This window comes from Piliocolobus tephrosceles, chromosome 8, assembly GCF_002776525.5.
Source record: "Piliocolobus tephrosceles isolate RC106 chromosome 8, ASM277652v3, whole genome shotgun sequence".
In the NCBI taxonomy this organism is placed as follows: domain Eukaryota; kingdom Metazoa; phylum Chordata; class Mammalia; order Primates; family Cercopithecidae; genus Piliocolobus; species Piliocolobus tephrosceles.
Genome location: NC_045441.1, coordinates 62,496,555 through 62,518,292, shown reverse-complemented (window position 1 = coordinate 62,518,292; position 21,738 = coordinate 62,496,555). Strand labels below are relative to the sequence as shown.

Here is a 21,738-nt window from a genome sequence, read left to right as displayed (position 1 = left end):
ATTGGGACCCTATTTTGGAAATTCCGATTCCGTGGTTCAAGGGGACTGGGCCTGGGTGTGTATGCACATGTGTTATGTGTGATTGTGTGTGTGTGTGTATCTGTGTGTGGAAAGTTCCTTCCACAAGTTATTTTAAAGTAGATCTGAGGATCAAGGGTTAGTACAATAGACTACATTTCTTTTCTGTTGAAATTCATTATTTAAGAACTGTACTCTGGAGATTTACCACGTCAGGCTGTAACAAAGCTATCGCTTACAAGGTGGCAAGGTAAAGGCTTAGCTGAACTGTTGTATGGAGGAGTGTGTCATTTCTGATACCAAAGGACGCTTTGCAGCCAATCAGCAACACAGTTACCTATGTATTTATTAAATAGTTACATATTTTAGCTTGAAAGTTTTCATTTAACATAATTTGACAAAATAAAACAAACTTACACTGAATTAAATACACAAATATTCAGACATTTAATAGTATTCTGACTCAACATGATGGTTAATGTGATTTACCAAAAAATTTCAGTCAAAATGATAATATCGTAATTTTGCAAGGTGGAGTTAAGTTTATACTTGCACTGTGTTTGACATTCTGCTGAAATAGGAGTACTCGTTAAAATGCTGTGGTGTATGGAGACAGTTATGAGAAACTGGAGGGAGGATGATAGTTGAGGTAAGGTCAGGTTTTGAGTCATGGTTCTTCCACCAGCTGTGTGACCTGGCAAATAGTAATTTAACCTTAAAATAGGGCTAATTTTTATCAACTTCGCACATTATCTCACTTAATACTCAACTTGACTAGCTAATTTTGAGTATTACATGAGATAGTGTGTGAAAATGCAACATAAATATTAAAGCAGTATCATTAATTGTTTGGACTGGACTCCCTTTGCACTTCTTCTCTATTGGAATTAATGAATGTATGGGAATATCATGTGGTAATTTTGTGCATATAGACTGTGGAATTGCAGAATAAATGAATTATGCCAGACATTTTCACATTTATATTTTTGGTAACCTAAGACTTCAAAAAGAAATAACTAGATACCTCTCCACTCTTATGGGAAGGAGAAAATTCTTTGTTAGAGTATTCTCAAGTGTGATTATTTTTTCCTGAGATTGGATTTCTTTGGTATTATTTATTATCACAACAAAGATACATTTTATGTATTGGAAACGTGACATTGCCAGGACATGTTAGACTTTTTAAACATGTTACCTTTTTAAACACTCAACCACTGCTCTCCCAAAGCCATTATCTTATTTCAGAGAAAGCCTAAAGCCTTTAATTTTGCCTCAAAAAGTTTTGATCTGTAGAATCTCATGTCAATACCATTAACATTTGGTACCATTTTTCTATGTGAGAAAAATTTAGGAGGTAGGTAGCTTCTTTTGAAAGCCTATATATTGGCCTAGTAGTTGATTCTGTTTTAAATTATGTTTTGATAAATTATAATATTTTGAAATTATACTTTTTATTCTCTTAGGAAGGATATAGGGACAAGCCAGTCTTTTTATATGGTTTCTAGCTGAGTACATTGTCCTGCCAGTGACTCTCAAATTGTCCTTCTCTTCCCTTCCCTTCCTTCTTTCCTTCTTTCCTTTCTTCTGCAAATGTTTACCGAGGATCACTGTGTGCCAGTTACTATAGTATGCACTGGCACTGGGAGTAGATGTGAATAAGAAACACAAACTCCCACTTATATAGAATTTACATTTTAGTGAGGAATATGGACAATAAATAGGCAAAAAAAAAACTTATAAGATGATTACAGAAATGATAAGGACTACACAGTTATTGGCAGGATGCTGTAGAAGGATGGAGGGATAGTATAGATGAGCTCATCTCATTACATGCAGCACAGGATATATAGTTAGTTTATTAATATTCCCAGTAGCTTGGAAGCAAAGAGGAGTTGATATTCCCCCCCTCCCTACCTTCTCCATACATTCTCCTCTCTAACTTGATTTTCCATTTTAGGCTGCTCTTGATTTTTTACTTGAATTAGATTCCATCCTGGAAATTGTTTTAAGGGATAGAGGTCAAGGTGTTAATTTTTACCCTTGATTGTCACTGTTCAGAGATAATGCCCCTAAGTTTCACACTCCTTTAGGGAGACCAGGCTTAAAAATTCCAGGTTTCTAATCAGCGGTGATAATCGTATTTAGCCAATATATTAAAGAATGCTAAATATCTGGAATTTTACATGGGAAAAATACTTCAGTTAGCATGTTTATCCCAAAAGCTTTCCTGATTCCTTGTTGCCGGTTTTGATGGGTGAATTTACTTGGGTCAAAGGTTGTCATTATGTTATAAAACACATTTTTTTTTTTTGGTTGACTTGTTTGCTCGTTCATTTCTTTTTGACTTACAATGTAATACCTTCTTTCCCAATACCCATTTGCTCCCCACACTTCCTCCAAGATTCAGTCTTCAGAGTGAGAGAAATCCACTTTATATTGGGAAAAAAAAAATCATCTTTGACTCCTATCTTTAGGCAAAACCAGAAGGGTATTGAGAGAGTAGATTTAGGGTGCATGAGAATAGGTGATTAAGGGATATAATGGATGTGAATGGAAATAGAAGGCACACAGCTTTTAAATGGGTGGAGATGTGTGGACCAGAGAATATGGGGGCAGAAGGGAGTGGTCCTTGTATATTAGCGGTCATAGTTTTTGTCTTTCAAAGGAAGGAAATTGACATTGACATATTAACACTAAGTTACCTAAGAAATGTGTTGGTAAAAATCCAGTGTATGTTTTTTTATTATCAAATTTTTTTTATTACAGAAAGAAAGACATGTCACAGAATCTTGTTTTTTTATTACAGAAAGAAAGACATGTCACAGAATCTTGAAGGGGCAATCTGAAATCACAGCTCTTCATTAAGGAAAATCCAGCATAGGGATTATTCCCTAGGCAAATTTTTGGGAGATGGATCATACACTTTATTCACTGTTTTAGGAAAATGTAATCACCCCTACCTCCTGAGAAAACATTTAACTTCCTATCCTCCCAGTGTTAGTGGGTGTCTTTTAGAATGCGAAATTCTTTTAATGTTAACTAAACCAGACATCATTCAGAAATGCAATCTGCTTTTTAAAATTTATGTAATATGTGGAAAAATTAAAATATAAGTGATTTTTAAACATTCTGCCATATGGAAATACATTCTCTATGACATCCCTTCTCCATTGCCTGATAAAAAGCCAGTTGTAGTGAAATTTACATCAGAGTTTGAAAGACAGAAATTCCACATACCTGATTGTTATTGACCCTATTGGTAGTACTCAATCAGTCAGGAGGTCCAGAGAAGGGGCTCTCCTGTGGTGTAATTTTAACAGTGTCACAAAGCAGCAGCCTCCCAAACCAGGTATTGTCTGTGTAGTTCATCCTAAGAAGCTGGAGCTGGCAAGATCCTGATCCTCATTGATTCAGTCACATCATCTTATAGGTGAGGAATCTGAACCCCCCTGAGGTTCAAAGATTTGTCCAAGATTTAAATACACAACCTGAAATTCCAAGTTTATTCTACAGTAAATTTGTATTACAGGGTGTTATAATTTATTTCTAAACCGAATCCTAGAAGTCATCCCTTGTAGCTTCTACTTATGACTATTTTCCACAACTACTTCAAAGTGCTGTCCTTCTTCAATTAACAGTATTTCAAAATAAGCACAAACTATTTAAAACACAACTCAAAAAAACATAGAGAAGCTTGATTTAATAATGAGCAATATCAATTTTTCAATTGATTCCATATTTTTCTCAGATTTTAACTGATGTCTGTGTATTTTCCATGTAGAAAAGAAAGTATGCTTAATGTGAACATTGTGAAACAAAATAAGATTTTGTTCTTGGAAAACCCTTTTACTTCAAATTTCAGAAAGTAAAACACTGCCTTAGAACTGAGCTTGATTATTTTTGTTTTGTTTTTGTTTCTTTTTGTCTTTTATAGCTTAAAACATTTGCCTTTTTTTTTTAACCTGGAAACATTGTGATGGACTTTATGGTTCCTTAGATTGGGCAAGTAGAAAGATAAGATTGTGAGTATGAGCCTTTGCTCAACCCAGTGCTTGAGCTGTGTTAGTCCATTGAATTCTTTAAGATATATTTCAGTCATAATTTTACATTTAAATATGGCTAAACTAAGTTTAGCCAATTCTGATGCATTTTAAAAAAGAATGTGCTGTTCAGCTAAGACTCTATGCCGTATTTTAGCCCCAAGCAGATTTTTATGACAAAGTAATAAACCCCTGGAAACATGTTTATAATGGAAAATGCAACTTGACCTTAACTAGAGGAACCGAAATGCACCTTACAAAAAGCCTCATTTTTTTTTTTTTGAAACATACAAAATCCCTTTCTCCCAGAGGTGGTGTCACAGGAGAAAGGTGTATAATAATAGTTGTATTTACCATAAATGCCTAACATATTTTATGATGATTTGATTGTATTAAGAAATTTCACCTTATAGATTTTAATAAAGCTGCCTATGGGCAAAGTTATTGCAGTTGGATTTCTTTTCCTTTGCCCACTGGTCTCTGTGGAAAGAAGCAAGCAACCCTTATAAAAGGCTTTAGTTTTTAGTACCTGGTTAATAAAAAATAATTTCCTCTCCTTTGGACTTGTTCATGAAGCTGAAAAATGACTCTGCAGGTCAGTGGTGTGTGGCAAAGCTAATTTCTATAAGCTTTTTATCAGGTGGCACTGAGTAAAACAATATGGGAAACTGAAAAACCCACTCTTCTGTACCAAATTTACAAGGGTAAGGGTTATCCGCGTGTCACAAAAAGAAAAAAAAATGACACTTTTTCTTCCCAATTTCTAGTACAATAACAAAAAATTCTGTATTATAAAAGGTACGAAAGGAAGAACTAAATCGTATGAAAGTGTTTAGCTAAGTTTAGATTTTAAAATTCGGACACAAATGGCACTCATTGTTTAAAGCACAGTAAAATTCAACTTTCATTTGTTGTTTTGTTGACAAGGGAACCTCATAGTAATAGGCTAAATGAGGCAAGGCACATCATAGCAACCAGGAAAGCGATTGTCACTCAAATAAATATGCAGGGCTTCTTTTCCCCAAGCATCACATTTTCTCAGAGGAGTACTAGGAAGACATTCTAATCAAGAGAACTGGAGCTGCTTCCCTTGAGGTTCAGCAGAGTGTTTGCTGTGTGCTTTGCAGAGCATGATAGAGAAATATCACATCCCTCCTGTCTCTCCAAGATATTCACAGGCCACCTTCCAGGAAAGAAACTGGAGCAGGGCTGCATAAGGCTCCCAGGCACCTGTGTGGCTGGCAAATCTGCTCCCAGCAAGCTTGAAGTCACATTTGTTTCTTTAGTTTCTCATGCTGGGGAACAGTAAGGATGCGCAGCAGCAATGTATGCTTAGGAGGTCACAGATCCCTTCTTTACTGTCCTTGTGTGAAGGTACCTAGGGCCTTCTTACACTGGCCTATTTCCATCAGAGCCCAAAGGAAAAGTCAGAAACCACAGGAATTTGGAGAAGTGATGGGTGAGTCTTTCTTTTGTGATTTCTATTTCAGCAGCTAGCATGGAGACTTGTAGCTGACAACATTAGATGGAAGAAGTACCGTGCTACTTTGGAGTCATGTCTTAGATGAAGGTAAAGAGAGAAAAACAATTATAAGGCCTTTGGAAGATACAGATTGTTTTCCCTTATTTAATTTAGTTTAATAAAGGTTGAAAGCATGTGATGTGCAGATGTGAGAGAGGTCTTGGATTGTAAGGGTAGAAATATGTAAATTTCCAACCTAACTGCTGTTCAGCAGTTGTACAAATGGTTTGGAGAGTGATTGACAGGGAAGAGGACATGTTTTACTAGAATACTGAAGTTGAAGACAGAGATCAAGATGGGTGTGGACTCAGACAAGCATGTTTCTGTAGGAACTGAGGGTTGACAGTATTTCCTCCCACCAGATGACTTCTTAGTTTCACTGTGAAGTTGGACATGAGGTCATTCATTGAGAGGATGGCCAGGAGGTACGAATGGGAACTTGAAAAGAGTGGATAAGGAAAGTGGACAGTTTCTGGAATGGGAGAGGATGCTGAAAAGTGGCACACAGAAAAGTTGAGAACCCTGCATCAATTTATACATGCAATTATGTGAGTCAAATAGAAGAGGATGATGAATTAGGACTCTGCTGGATAGGAGAGGCAGAGTAACAAGAAAGTAGATGTATGATGAAAGCCATGAATCCTGAGGCTCAGAAAAGGAGGAATAGACTACAGTGACAATCCCCTTCCAAAGCTGGAGATTGCATCCTGCAAACCAAGTCTGCATTTTGTGAAACTTTACTTTCTTCTTAGGTTTTCTTTAATGGATTGAGGCGTGAGTGTTTAGTTTGAGCTATCAGAAGCTAAATAAACCATAGTGTAATTTACATAAGCTAGTCTCAGATGCCTTAGTTGCAGTATAAAAACGCTGGGAAACTCATATCTAAATGTAATCTTTTGTAGGCTGTTTATGGGTCTTCTGGACAAAATAAGTCTTCCTACTTTTTGTCCAGCTTTCATTACTTTTAATCATTTTGGTCACGGCATGTCAAAGGTTTTCTCTTTGAAAATTACCATGAGTTGGTATTTTTAATGAAGTGTTATCCATTTAAAGTGAGATATAATTGTGAAATTACAGCTAGCAGGGAACAAAACAGCTTGATAGTCACGTCCGGGGCTCCTTGAGAAAAAACTTATACTCAAGGAAAGGTCAGCTCCTCCCTAATCTGTATACATCTTTTGAGTGCCCTTTCTCACTTTTACACAGCTGCTTTGCATGATTCTATGACTGTTTTCATCATTTGGAGATGTAGTTGGGAGGAAGAGCTAAGAATGGCTATGATGGTGGTTGGGGTGGCCATATTCTGCAAAACACCGCATTCTTCTGGGAGTTTTGCACTTTGCATGATAAGACTTAATCTGTCCCTTTCAACCATAAAGTGGCAGAGCTAGGTTATACTGGTGGTGATCATCATGGTGGTGATCATGGTATTCATGATGAAGAATAACCTCAGTGCCTCAGCAGCATTGGATAGGCAATTTCCTCTTGTCGTAATTGTGCTAAAAAACCTGCATTGGTTTTTGCCTTACTTCCATCATGAATAGACTAAACTTACATACATGAGCTTTCAAAAAATACCCATGCTCTAGTCATATCTTCCTTTTCATTTTTCATCCATATTCTGCTACATACAGCTCTCTTGGCCAGAGTTACTACTCATAGTTCACAATCTGGTGTTACCTGCCTCTGGCATGTTTTTATACAGGCAGTTTCTCTGGCCCTCTTTCCATTTTCTCCTATCAAAATTGTACTCATTCTGAGAAACACAATTTGAATATAACTTTTGTTGATATACTCAGTCTGTTGTTTCCTCTTTCAACTCCCACTGGCCTTTATTTGCACACTACTTTGTGGCACTTCTTTTTTTTTTTTTTTTTTTTTTTTGGAGACGGAGTCTGGCTCTCTCACCCAGGCTGGAGTGCAGTGGCCGGATCTCAGCTCACTGCAAGCTCCGCCTCCCAGGTTTACGCCATTCTCCTGCCTCAGCCTCCCGAGTAGCTGGGACTATAGGCGCCCGCCACCTCGCCCGGCTAGTTTTTTGTATTTTTTAGTAGAGACGACGTTTCACTGTATTAGCCAGGATGGTCTCGATCTCCTGACCTCGTGATCCGCCCATCTCGGCCTCCCAAAGTGCTGGGATTACAGGCTTGAGCCACCGCGCCCGGCCCTGTGGCACTTCTTATATCCACTTCCTGATTTATGACTGTTTTTATACTTGCTTCATTCTTTTCTCAATAATCTATTGTGTAAATGCCTTCAGTACCTTTTTGAGAAAGGAAACAACTAATATTTATTAGGCACTGATCTTGAGTTAAACACATGGTTGACTTGGAGGGGGCGGATACAATGAAAAATAAGATTTATATCCCTGTTCTTCAGTTCTCAAGGATCTTGTAGTCTAACCAGAAGTAGGACAGGTAAACAGGTATATCAATATAATGTAATAGGTATAACAATACAGTAATCTCAAATTGTTCTGGAAAATAGAGTAAGTCATCTATCCCAGGATGGAGAGCTCAACGAACGCCCGCTAAAGGAATGAACTGAAGTAAATCTTAAAGATTGAGTAGGAATCTTTAAGCCAGGAAAGGATGTTCTGATCTGAGGACAGAGCCTGTACAAAGGCTTGAGACAGCATGGGGAATAGAGAAACCATTAACTTCTCACTATCAATGTAGTATAAAGTAAAAGACTGAGTGAGATGGGTGGTGAGTTGGGAGTGTAAGACAGGGACCACCAGTTCATGGAGGGTTTTGATTGCCAAGCCAAGGAACTGGACTTTTATTGTGGATGTATTGGAGTGCCCTCAGAAGGCTTCAGGCAAGTGAGAAGCATGGTAAGATTTCTGGTTTGGAGAACTCACTCTGGTAGCAATGTGAACAATGAACATAGAGGTGAGAGACTGGTTCATATTTGGTATTGCCGATGGTCGGGATGAATTTTGTATGTAAAACAGTTGAAGGAAAGATTGCTTTCAGACACTTTTTTACTGGCTAGGCACCTCTTTTAAGAACAGACTCAATAAAAAGCCATATACATTATATTACCCTTCAGAGAGAAAATTTTGGGTGGCATAGCAAATCTAAAAAAAAATCCACAGGAAATCTGATGTTCTAAACAGAGCGATTATATAAAACGCTGGCTTGTGGCTTAAGCAAACGCAATCACAGAATTGCCTAGCTGTGAGTCAGAGTCGGCTTGATCCTGAAAAGTCCCTTGCTTGATAGTAAATTAGTGGCTTAGGGAAATATGTTTACATTTCATTTCATATTGTACATCTGATTGCATGTTTTGAGAATTGGATATAAAATATCTTTATTTACAGATTTGGAGCTGGGAATTATATTGACTGTGTGTACATACAGACTTAAATTTCCCAGTTAAGTGTATAAATATAGTGAGGTATATACTTACATAGCAAGATAATGCTAATTTGCCATTTTATTTCAAATGGCAACATATCCAAGATATAATAATGGAATTCAATGACTCTTATGGTAAAGTGATCATTACTATAGAATGACATACCAGGTCTTATGATTTGATCAATAATAATTTATTGGGGGAAGGCAGAACAGTTTTAACTATTTTTAACTATTTCTTTCCACGTACTTCTGTATTTCTTTCTATCATAAAATCGAAACACACTGTTGCACTTGTTATTTTCCTGGGTCTTTTTTCTATATTCACTAATTACATGTGTACTTTGAAAGTAGGACCTGCTGTGTATTTGGTTGTAGCATCAGAGTCTAGCACAGTGCCTAGTCCTAGTAATTTCTCCATGTATATTTGTGAGAGTCAAATGGCAAAATGAATAATGGGTAAATGAAAATAAATAAATGAATGAATAAATGAATAAACAAATTAGTAAATGAACCCGACATGGGCTTGGCTCACTCATAAAGATTTATTGAGTAGCTGCTATGTCCAGGGTTCTGATCTGGTACACCATGGTGAGCAAGGCAAAAACAGGTCTTACCTTTTGAGTTCTTGCTTTATAGATCGAGACATATGTTAATCAAATAATTATAGAAGAAAATATGTAATTAAGACATATTGTAAGCATTGGGAAGGAAAAGTAGAGCTTGCTATGAGGCTATTTAATGGAATGACTTTATCTACCCTGGGTAGAGCAGGGTAAATAAGCTTCTGTGAAGCAGTAGTCTTCAAGCTCAGACCTGAAGAATGAGTTCCATGAAGAGGGGAGAGACCTTGCAGGTAGAGGAAGAGTCTTTTAGAGCTCTTGAGGAGGCTAGGAATGCAGCATGTTGGAGAAACTGACAGGCCAAGCAGAAAAGAAAAGGGGAGTTGACCTTAATCAGAAATCAGTAAGGATGTCGCAATACATACGTTCAAATTTCTTCTTTGACCTCATGTACTTGTTATATAACAATACAAATATAATGTTGTGTAATGAAATGATGTTATATTCATATTTAATATCTAGTTAGTCCACCAAAAGTTATCTATTGATTGACAAGTTGAAAGTCAGCAAAAATGTAAGAGGAACCCTGTCTTTAAGAGGTATATAACTTACATGGGCAGGACAAATATAATGTTTTTTAAGAGGGAAAAATAATAAATAATGTAAATGATTTATCCAGAATGGAAGAGCAATGTCAAATCAGAAGAAGGAGAATGAGAATAGGTTGTATATTGGAGAATTATGCTAGGATTGTGCTAGACTGTAAGTTCTATAGGGTAAGGGCTGTGTCTAACTTGTTACCAGTGCTTAGTGCCTAGGCAGGTGTATGGCAGGTGTATAATATAATTACTAATGTTGAATTGATTTTGCTTCACTTTGTATTCTTGAAATTAGGGGTTCTTATACTATTAATAGTTAAACTTAGTAACACAAAATACAGTAAATCTTCACTTAATTGTTGATAGGTCTTGGAAACTGCAACTTTAAGAGAAACGTTGTATAACAAAATCAATTTTACCATAGGCTGATATAAAAAATAGTTAAGTTTCTACAGCATATTTATGGTCACAAAAATCACCAAACTTCTAAATACTTCTAATATTAGCTATTGAAATAAATGTAAGCTATACATAGAAATGTATAAAAAGAAAGATTAATAAAAACAAGTAAGATTATTGTTTATCTGTTTATTCTACTTCAGGGTTGTGGGTGTCCAGAGCTCACCCCAGCAGCTCAGGGAACCAGCCCTGGGCAGGATGCCATCCCATTTCAGGGTGCACTCACACACACCCTAGCACTCACTTAGATGGGGACTATGTAGACACACCAACTCACCAAACGTGCGCAGCTTTGGGCTGTGGGAGCAAACACGAGGACCCAGAGAAAACCCGCGTAGACAAAGGGAGCATGTGCAAACTCCATATAGATAGTGGCCCCCGCAGGGAATTGGTTTTTTTCTTCATCAAAGTTATAACAAAACAACATTATTTGAGGACCTGCTGTACATGGACAGCTTCACTTGGAAATGAAACATTAGTAAACTTTCTTCGACTTTCCCTTAAAACAGAGCTGCTTCAGACTAGTTTTACATTCCTATTTTTACCTAAACATGCACAAATATAATTCCATTTTCTAAGTATTTTTTGCCACATTTAATTCTGCTTATTGATTCCTGTTCTAGATTGCTTTTCAGTGTCTCTGCACACATTTTCTCCCCACAATTATCCCCCTATGTTACTCACTTTTCCTTCCCCAAGTAGAAATACAGCACAGCCAGTATAGAAGCATCTGTAACCCATAGTGAAGTGGGAATAGCCATTTGGTTCCTTTCCTCCCAGTATTGAGCAACTTTTGTTCATCAGATCTGAAACACAATATCCAGCTTACCTGGGCATCCTTCTTAGAAAGGTAATGGAGATTGGGGCATGAGAAGAAAGAAAATAACTTTTGAATGTGCAGGAGATTTTCAAGTGAGAAAAAAAAATATGCTAGGGAAATAAATAAGGCAGAATTGATAGTGTCAGCAAAGGTACACTTGAATTTTTTTTTTAAATAGTTAAAGTTCTGATAATAATTTACCATCTTCAACTTTAGCACTTAAATTAAAGTACTACTTTAGCACTTTAACTTGCAGCTTAAAAACAATTTAACAAAACAACCTTTGGCAGATTCTGCTTAGTTGTCTATGGTTTCTAGCTGAATTTCCTGCAGTTGCCTGGCAGTTCCTCTCTGTTCTGACCAGATTTCTGGGTAACTGGCCTCGCCTGCCCTCTGGGATTCATGAGCACTGTCTACTAGAAGTTATCACACAGACAGTTACTTTTAGACCAATCATTGGTTGTAAATATATGTTTTAAATGTAAAAGCAATATTGTACAATTACGTTACCTAAAGTTTTTAGAATAGTGAAAACATTCTTAAAAATAGTGATAATTCAGCTAGTAGAACATGAACAAGTATATCATTTTGGTTTATAAATTATTTAATCAATTCAAAATGATATGACTTTTCCATAATTGTAAGTAGAGTTAAAACAAAACATTGTCCTACTTTCTCATCCAAACATTTTTATAAGACAAGTATTAGATTGGTGTAAGTAATTGCAGTTTTTTGCAATTATTTTTAATGGCAAAAACTGAAATTATGTTTGCACCAACCCATTATGTTTGCACCAACCCAATCAATATTTTCCTTTTTTTTCTTTTTTTTTTGTTTTTTTTTGACACAGAGTCTCGCTCTGTTGCCCAGGCTGGAGTGCAGTGGCGCAATCTCGGCTCACTGCAAGCTCTGCTTCCCAGGTTCATGCCATTATCCTGCCTCAGCCTCCCGAGTAGCCGGGACTACAGGAGCCCACCACCACGCCCGACTAATTTCTTTTCGTATTTTTAGTAGAGGCGGGGTTTCACCATGTTAGCCAGGATGGTCTCAATCTCCTGACCTTGTGATCTGCTGCCTCAGCCTCCCAAAGTGCTGGGATTATAGGCCTGAGCCACCACACCTAGCCTTTCCCTTTTTTTCTGAAATACTTTTACATGTAACTTTTTTGGATGCCTAATTTTCGTCTAGTAACTATGCCATGTTGTATGAAACATCTCTCTTATGATTAGAGTTTTAGGTTCTTCTTTGTTTTTTTGTCTCTCTTTTTGTAGTTGTTAAAAATAATATAGTGATGAAGAACTCTCTTTATTCACATAAAGATGTATTGCTTAAAATTACTTATATGAAATACGTTCCCAGAAATAATCAGATATATCTTCTTAGATAAAATAAACAACTTGGTTACATGCCTGGAAAATAATAATAGAAATATATAAACAATATGTCTATAAACAATTAAAAGCATGTCAATATGTATAGACCCAGGTTAGGTATTCTTTCTTACTGAAATCTCCTGATCTCACTATGTGTATTTCTTTCTTTCTAAACTTCCAAAGTCTAAAGTCTAGTCCTTTTTTCTTTCACTCTAGATCTTATTTATCTCTCAGTCTATTGGAGAAGATTCCACTTTCCTAATCTTTATGTTTTGTTCACCTGTTTATTAAGTTCTTTGCTCTATGTCTAGAAAAACTTCTGAATACTATTTGATGATTCCTTTTTTGAACCCAAGAGTCATTTCTTCTCTGCCAAAGGAAAATGTTATTTGAACATCCCCTGCAGTAAGTATAGTTGTTCATCAGGGACAAATAATGTTGCACATTAAAATCTTGTCTCCCTGTGGGTTGTATTCTAACGTCTCAAGCTACTGTAACAAATCTCAAAGTGGGGTGACATGTTTAGGCAAACAAAGAACCTAAAAACATATGAACAGCCAATAGAAACAGGAAACTTAAAGTCAATGTGCAGCCTTCTGTGATTCATCAGTTCACAAGGTAAGATCTTGGACAAAAAAAAAAAAAAAAAAAAAAAATCCCATCATTCACACAGTCTCTAGCAGAATGTGTGCAGGCACTTAATATATTAGAATGCAGTTTGAATTCTTGAAACCCTGCAAAGTATTTATGAATTGAATGTTAGAGAACTAGGATGCACCAGTTCCATAGAACAATAGTAAAACTGGTAGAACTGTTTTTCAGATGTCAATTAAGACTGCGCTCTGGAGACCATTAAGGAAAAGGATGCTGCTCTTCCCCTTTGTTAAAGGAAATCTGATTGTGTTTCCTTTGGTCTAGATATATAAGTTCTGCAGAAAATGTCTTTTGGTAGCTTAGGATCTTCTAAGATTTGATCCTACATTATTTTTCAGATAGAGATAATGAAATCATAAGAAGAAACACTTTGGATTCTAATGGAATGAGTTTGAGTTCTGGCCATATTCAGTTGTGTGTCGATGGACAAATTAACCTCGTACTTACATAGTACTTACATCATGGAATTATTGAGGGGATTACATGAGATGATGTATGTATAATGCTTAGCATTATACTTGTTGCAAAGTTGGTACTCAATAAGTGTTAATACTTATTATGATGATGATTTTGTTTTGATGACAAAAGGGGATGAATTGTGTTAAAATCAGCAAATATTGAAGACCCAACCTAAAGGTTTTTCCTCACTAGAATATCAGCTACATGAAGGCAAGTATGTGTTGTCTTTTAAAAAATTATTGTTTCTACAATACATAATTCTTGAGTTATAGAAGACACTCAGTGAAGGAAGAGTAAATGAATGAATGAATGAACAAATTCCTAACCTGTGTCTGTCTATTGGCTTTTGAGTATATAGGTATTTTCACAGCCATAGGAAAATCAGACATTATAATAATAACTCCACTAGCTTTCTGACATAAATCTTTTAATTTCCTTCCTAGGAGGCTAGTTCACATAAATAAAACACCAGAAAAAGAAAATAGCTCTGCCTGGTTCTGTAAGTTCAAAAAAATAAGCAATTTCTTAATATGGCAGTAATTCCTTGTATGACTAGCTAGGCTGGGACTGAGACCAAGGACCTTGACACTAATGGGCTGTTTATGAAACTTACATAGCCTGAAGTCATCCTATCGGAATGTCCTTAGTAACCATCACCATTGTTACAGAAAGGAATTGGGAGGCTTTTTTTATATTGTGGGTCCTATGTTTGAGATCGTGGTTTGGGTATGTACATAAGAGCAAACAGTCCTAAAAGTATGTAATAATTTCTGGTGCAGCTCCTTGGTAAAAAGAATGCAACAAATGGCATAGACCTATAGCACATTAGAAAAGACGCAGATTAAATTTGAAACAAGAGCGACCTAGTCCAAATAAAACCCTTCAGGTAGCAGCTTTTTGGAGATAATCAAATCCATTTTTAGACTTCTACGTTTTCTTAACTTTATGCCCTCCATAAGGATGTGATTTCTGATATGCATTTGTATGCTTTTACTTGTTGGTGACTTTTGTAAGAAGTCAGTCCTGGAATGTAGTTGCCTTGCAAAAAAATTCAAGGGAATATTTTTTAGGTTTTGCTGTCTATGCCTTGGAAGCAAACAAATTATGGCACAGGACTGGAACTTTACCTACTTGTTAATTGGCAGGTTAAACTTTTATGAGTTTCTGGTACCCTGGCGATACATGACTATTAAAATTTGCAGGTGGTTCAAGGGGAGAGAGATGTAAGTTCCTGTGCTAGTAATATATCATAAAAGTGTGTATTTCATATGCCTGTTGTGAAAATGGAGACTTTAATACTCTTTCGCAGTATAAGCTGATTAAGGAATCTTTATGGATCTCATTAACGATGGGCCTTTTTTTCATAGAAAGTGAAAAGTGTAATGCTTATAGACAAGCATAGAAGAAAATAATTAGCTTGGTAGTGCCTCTTTGAGACTGAGTTTAGTGACACCCTCTGCATTCGCTTCCCAACCCTCAGAAACTGCCCTTGTCTCAGAAATTACTTCTACCACATGAAATATTGTGTATCTGACATTTTATTTTTACTTTCAAAAGATGGTGTTTGCTTCATTTTACTTACATTTAATTGTTGGTATGTTTCCTTTTTCGAGTCCATCTTTTCATTAGGAAATACAAAGACATATACTGTGACTAGTGATGTGATTCCACGTAATTGACTAAATATTGGAAAAAGTGATAAGGGGATTGTAGCTTTGGAAGCTCTATTTTCTTATATTTTACGTGTAATTTTAGGATGGAAAGCTTCTCAAATATTGGCTAAATTAAACATTTGCCCGAAAATCTTAGAAGTAGCTCTTTGTATTCAGGAGCATAACTTGTTTTAACATACAGAAATAGTGATATGAATTAATTAGTAGCTTTAATTAAGAAAAGGGTAGAAAAGTGAACAATAGAAAGTATTTGTTTTATTTTAAATTTTTAGTCCATCATTTTTCTTTACCCATTTTTTTTTTTTTTTTTTTTTTTTGGAGAATTTCTGTTTGTTTCTCTTAGTATCATCATAATCTTAATGTAGCCCTTTTGGAACACTAGATTGTGGTTTAGTTTCTTCACTCTCTTGGTAAATATATAATGTTGTAGTTTGAAGGTACTACATCCATTTGCACCTGTTGAAAAATTCATTCTTTAAAAATGATTGTTTTCTAAATTGGTTTAATCTATGGTCAGGGTGATGGAGCAGCAAGGGAGGTGGGATTGCACGGGGTCAGGGGATGGAGAGACTCAGGAACAAGACGAGTGTGTCATGGAGAAGCTGAGGACCACAGGAAGACATTGGACAATGGACCTAATGAAAAGAGAAGTAGTGCTGGATGAACAATCCTGTTGGGCTTTTAGCTCTGACATCAGTCATAAAAATTTTGTCTCCCAAATTGGTTGCCAAGAACCTATATAGTTCTTTGTTTCAACAAAGAATGTTTTCTGAGCATGAAAATTATGTGCATATAATTGTACATGATAATAAGTATATATACACACAATATTTACATGTTATACATACATAATACACTGATAATGTACTATATTTTAATAAGGACTTGAATGACCTTTGTGGCTTTCTTTAAATTAGCTTTGTTTTTAAAATCTCATTTTAAAATGTGATACAGTAGTACATACAATAGAGTTGACAGGAATGTAGTTCCTTATTTTTAAAGGATATATTGTGTCAGGAAAGAAGAATGATCAACTCTTTTGACCCAGTGAGATATAAGAAGGTGGGAATAGAGACTTTTATGTAAGTTTCTGCCTAAATATTTTTTTAAATTGTGTATGTACTCCAAATGATATTCTTATCAAGTCTTATGATTAACATAGCTTTACAAATAATTCACCATTTTAGTGAGGATTGTGAGAAGCAAACTCAACTTTATAGGGAAGATGTAAAAAAAGAGTTCGCTTTGTAGAATTATAATCCAGTCAAGGAAGTATTTGGGAATCAAAGCCTAGTTTTGGAAATCATTTCTTGCCAAGTGAAAAGGTGCTAAGCTGCTCAGCAAGAAGTCATTTGTAGCACAGGCTTGTCTGTCAATGTTTGGGAGGTGCTAATAAGCAAATAAGCCCAGAGTCCCAGCCTGAGTATTTGGTACATCCATGGAGTGCTGGTGGGTATCTTACCTTAGGGAAAACTGCAAGTCAGTCCATAAGATTTACTGGAGACCTAATTTCTGTATATAGATAGTCCCTGATATTTGATGGTTTGACTTAAGATTTTTTTGAGTTTCGATGGTACAAAAGTAATACACCTTCAGCAGAAATCAAACTTCAAGTACTCACACAGTTATTCTGTTTTTCATTTTTAGTACAGTATTCAATGAATTACATGAAATATTAGACTTTTTTTTTTTTTTTTTTTTTTGATGGAGTCTTTGTCGCCTGGGCTGGAGTGTGCAGTGGCGTGATTTTGGCTCACTGCAACCTCTGCCTACCGGGTTCAAGCGATCCTCCTCTCTCAGCCTCCCGAGTAACTGGGACTACAGGTGTGCACCATCACACCTGGCTAATATTTTGTATTTTTAGTAGAGATGGGGTTTCACCATGTTAGCCAAGATAGTCTCGATCTCCTGACCTCGTGATCTGCCCGCCTTGGCCTCCCAAAGTGCTGGGATTACAGGCGTGAGCCACCATGCCCAGCTGGCTTTTTAAATAATAGTCAAATGTAGGCTAATGTAAGTTTTCTGAAGAAATTTAAGGTGGGCTAGGTGAACCTATGATGTTCAGTAGGTTAGGTGTACTCAATGTAATTTCAACTTGCTATTTTTTTGTTTTGTTTTGTTTTGAGACAGGGTCTCACTCTGTTGCCCGGGCTAGAGTGCAGTGGTGTGATCTCAGCTCACTGCATCTTCCACCTCCCGGGTTCAAGTGATTCTCCTGTCTCAGCCTTCTGAGTAGCTGGGACTACAGGTGTGCACCACTATGCCCAGCTAATGTTTGTATTTTTTCTTTTGGTAGAGAAGGGGTTTCACTGTGTTGGCCAGGCTGGTCTTGTACTCCTGGTCTCAAATGATCTGCTTGCCTCAGCCTCCCAAAGTGCTGGGATTACAGGTGTAAGCCACCGCACCCAGCCTCAACTTGCTATATTTTTAATGTATGATGGGTTTATAGGGTTATAACTCCATCCTAAGTGGAGGAGTATCTGTATAGGTCTTTTGCTAGGCGTCTGTCTGGGAGAAAATGTTATTTAAGAATAGGTTCTAAGGATTTGTGTTTCTTGCACACTCTTTATTTTCCAGCCGGAGTACATAAGTAAATAAACAATATGTAGCTCACTGAGAAAACTATAATAACATAAAAGTTGAAACTACAATGGAATATATCAGAGGAGGAGACAGAGGCAAAGGTTTCAGAAAAGGAAGGCTTCCCACAGTACTATAAGGGATGGTGGTAGTGATTGCTTGCAGCTTTATTGGTCAGCTTTGTGCTATGTACCTTATAAATCATTTATTTTTACCATTTAGTGCCATAGGAATCCTATGATGAACACGTGATCATCCTCCTGTTACATGGGGATCCGGCAGTTCAGATATGTGAAGTAACTTGCTGGCCATTGCATCACTAAGGGACTCACACCCAGTTGTGACTTGCTCCAAAGCCTCATCTCTTTATTACATGGCAGAAAATGAAGTGAATGTTATTCATAATAAAAAGTATATGCCACATGCAACAGCGATTCATATCTCCAGTTTTCTTAGTTCAACTGTGAGGTAAAAATTATGTAAAAATTAGAAGAAAAGGCAGTCTAGCAAAGGAAGACTCTTCATCTAGTGAAAACTTGAAAAACTTAAAACAATAGTGAAATGAAATGGATAATTTCTTTTTTAAAATTCATAATTAAATGAATATTGATTTTAAAAACTTTAGAAATGGGTGGAATATGAAACAGTTTAAACCACGTTGGAAACAAATGCCAGTCAAATATTAAAATATGTCCATCTTTAGATCAGCTAATTAAAATTAGTTTTAGCTTAAGTAAATTGTAAAATTTCTCTGTCAAGGATGTCTGTCTACTAAAATTTCATTTAAAGGCATTCATTAGTTTTAACTACCAACTAAATAGGAAAGTTTTCATTGCAATTTGAAGGATACGCAAAATAATAGTATGTAATTTCCTATAGATATTTTTGTTATGAATTGGTATTTGCTGCAATGATATCAAAAAAGGAAAGTAGAGCAGAAGGAAGCACAGACGTCTCAGTCTTAATTTGAGGAAAGAGTATGTGATAAGTATAATATACCACTGGTTTTCTATGTTTCATTAAAAGACTGTAAAGAGAAAGAAAAGAATTCTCTGGAACTAATGATTCCAACCTGGAGTCTATCTCTGGATCCCTAAGGATTCATCAACTTAAACATTAGTTTCCTTGTTGATATTTTTGAAGTCCTAATGTTAATACCTTTCCCCTATTTAAAGATACACAAGACTTAAACTGTTGAGCATTTTCACTCTTTATTACTACATCAACAGTATAACATTGTCTGTCCTATATATCGGAAGCTCGAATTCACCATTATATGTGTCTTTATTTATAAATCATATTAAACTATATTAATTCTTACTTTATACAGTTTGCTTGGTAGGCAAAATCTTTGAATTAAGTATATACATAGAGAAATAGACTATAAAAGGGTATATTGAAAAGGCTGGGAATCACTATTCTGTATACTGTACTTAACATTTAGGTGAGTAAAATGACCTCATACCTCATTGCAGGACTGAGGCTGGTGTTTTTTGCTGCCTAAAACTAAAGATATTTAGCATTTGGGCATTAGTTAATAATGATTAATTCTGTGGTAGGTGCTATATCTTTGTGTTAAGGTAAACACACTTTAATATTTGGGGCTTTTCCTTGAATATTGAATGATCCAGTTATAAGAGATTTAAGTGAAAGTGCTAATAAACTCACTTCAGACAAAGACCACACATGAGAAACTTCCCCTCAAAAGGAAATTAGGAGGCCAGAGGGAAGAAATTATAAGTAAATGAATGACATTTTAAAACTGAGGTGCCCCTATAACTAGAATGCTGCTAAGATATTAAAATACTTAGACATTTAAAAGATATGATTATTTATATTTAATTTTAAAATGTATGTAAGTGAAAATTTGAAAAAGATTTGAGATAAGCAGAACTTTCCAATTTTTTTTTCATTTTGTTAAATGAAATATCCTCCTTTCATGTATTTTGCAAAGATGTCACAATGATATTGACCATTATTATATTACCTGATGTCCATTAAAGGACAAAAAAATACAAAAAGTAACTTTTATGTTTTTCCTTATCAAATAATGGGAGACATGTCTGCTCCTTACTCATCCTTCTTTTTTTTTTTTTTTTTTTTTTGCATTGGCTGACAGAAAATTAAATTTAGTATTGAGGTAACTAACGTAGCCTAACTGCAAGGACATTCCTTTCACTATGCATTTTATTTGAATTTTAATTCCGTAATATAAGTATTTAGTTATATATGCTGTTTAAAATGCCTTTTAGATATTTGGGTTTTTTGTTTTGTTTTGTTTTGATTTTTGAGACGGAGTCTCGCTCTGTCGCCCAGGCTGGAGTGCAGTGGCCAGATCTCAGCTCACTACAAGCTCTGCCTCCCGGGTTTACGCCATTCTCCTGCCTCAGCCTCCCGAGTAGCTGGGACTATAGGTGTCCACCACCTCGCCTGGCTAGTTTTTTGTATTTTTTAGTAGAGACGGGGTTTCACCGTGTTAGCCAGGATGGTCTCGATCTCCTGACCTCATGATCCGCCCGTCTCGGTCTCCCAAAGTGCTGGGATTACAGGCTTGAGCCACTGCGCCCGTCCAACCTTTTAGATATTTATAACAAATACATTATAAGTAAACAAATGACCTCTGAGATATTACAAGTTTTTTACATCTTGCTATTTCCAAGTTACATTGCCTGTTCTTTGGTGAATAAACAGGTTGGCAGAATATTAAGAATATCAATGGAAGGCCGGGCTCGGTGGCTCAAGCCTGTAATCCCAGCACTTTGGGAGGCCGAGACGGGCAGATCACGAGGTCAGGAGATGGAGACCATCCTGGCTAACCTGGTGAAACCCCGTCTCTACTAAAAAATACAAAAAAACTAGCCGGGCGAGGTGGCGGGCGCCAGTAATCCCAGCTACTCAGGAGGCTGAGGCAGGAGAATGGCGTAAACCCGGGAGGCGGAGCTTGCAGTGAGCCGAGATCCGGCCACTGCACTTCAGCCTGGGCGACAGAGCGAGACTCCGTCTCAAAAAAAAAAAAAAAAGAGTATCAGTGTTTACTTTCAAATACAGAAAATCATTGTAATGTTAGGCACAAACACTTCTTAGGAAAAATTAAGAATGAATATAACTTAAGAAGAAAGGCTCTGTTATTTTTGAAGACTATCCTGATTGACTTTACATTTAATGGGGAAGCAAGGATGTTTGACTTTGATATTTTTACCTCAACTTTTTTTCCTCTTCCTTGTTGTAGAGAATACTCTTACTTGAAACCCTTCATATATGGTCCTCATTCTCTGCTTTCCGTGGCTTCCTACCTTGCCTCTTTATTCTATGGCTGTGTGCCTCTTTCTTTTCTCTTTGTTAGTTCCTTATCCTTATCCTTCTTCTCATTCATTGTATTCCCAAATATTTTCCCTAATTTTACAGATGAGAAAGCTGATACTCAGCGGCATTAAGTAGCTTGACAGAGTTTACACAGCTGCTAATTGGTCAAAACTGAGGTGAGAACTTTAATCCTCTCCCTCCTGGTACACCGCTATTTCTAATGGAGTTACTTATAGTAGAATAATATGCTGATAGACTGTGATGTAGTTATTGATTGCTTAATGTGTATGTGTTTTTCTGTGTAAACTAGAAT

General features: G+C 36.3%; 1 protein-coding gene across 8 annotated transcripts in view; it reads left to right on the top strand.

Annotated features, from left to right (window-relative positions):
- The window catches only part of HDAC9 (histone deacetylase 9), a 679,750-nt gene that overhangs the window by 110,378 nt on the left and 547,634 nt on the right, over positions 1–21,738 (top strand). Inside the window, exon 1 of one of the 8 annotated variants that reach the window (XM_023215928.1) lies at positions 21,578–21,601. The exons of the other annotated variants lie outside the window; for them this stretch is intronic. The gene's annotated coding sequence lies outside the window, so the exon portion shown is untranslated. Of the gene's footprint in view, positions 1–21,577; positions 21,602–21,738 lie in introns of those variants that run through there. 8 annotated transcript variants of the gene reach the window in all.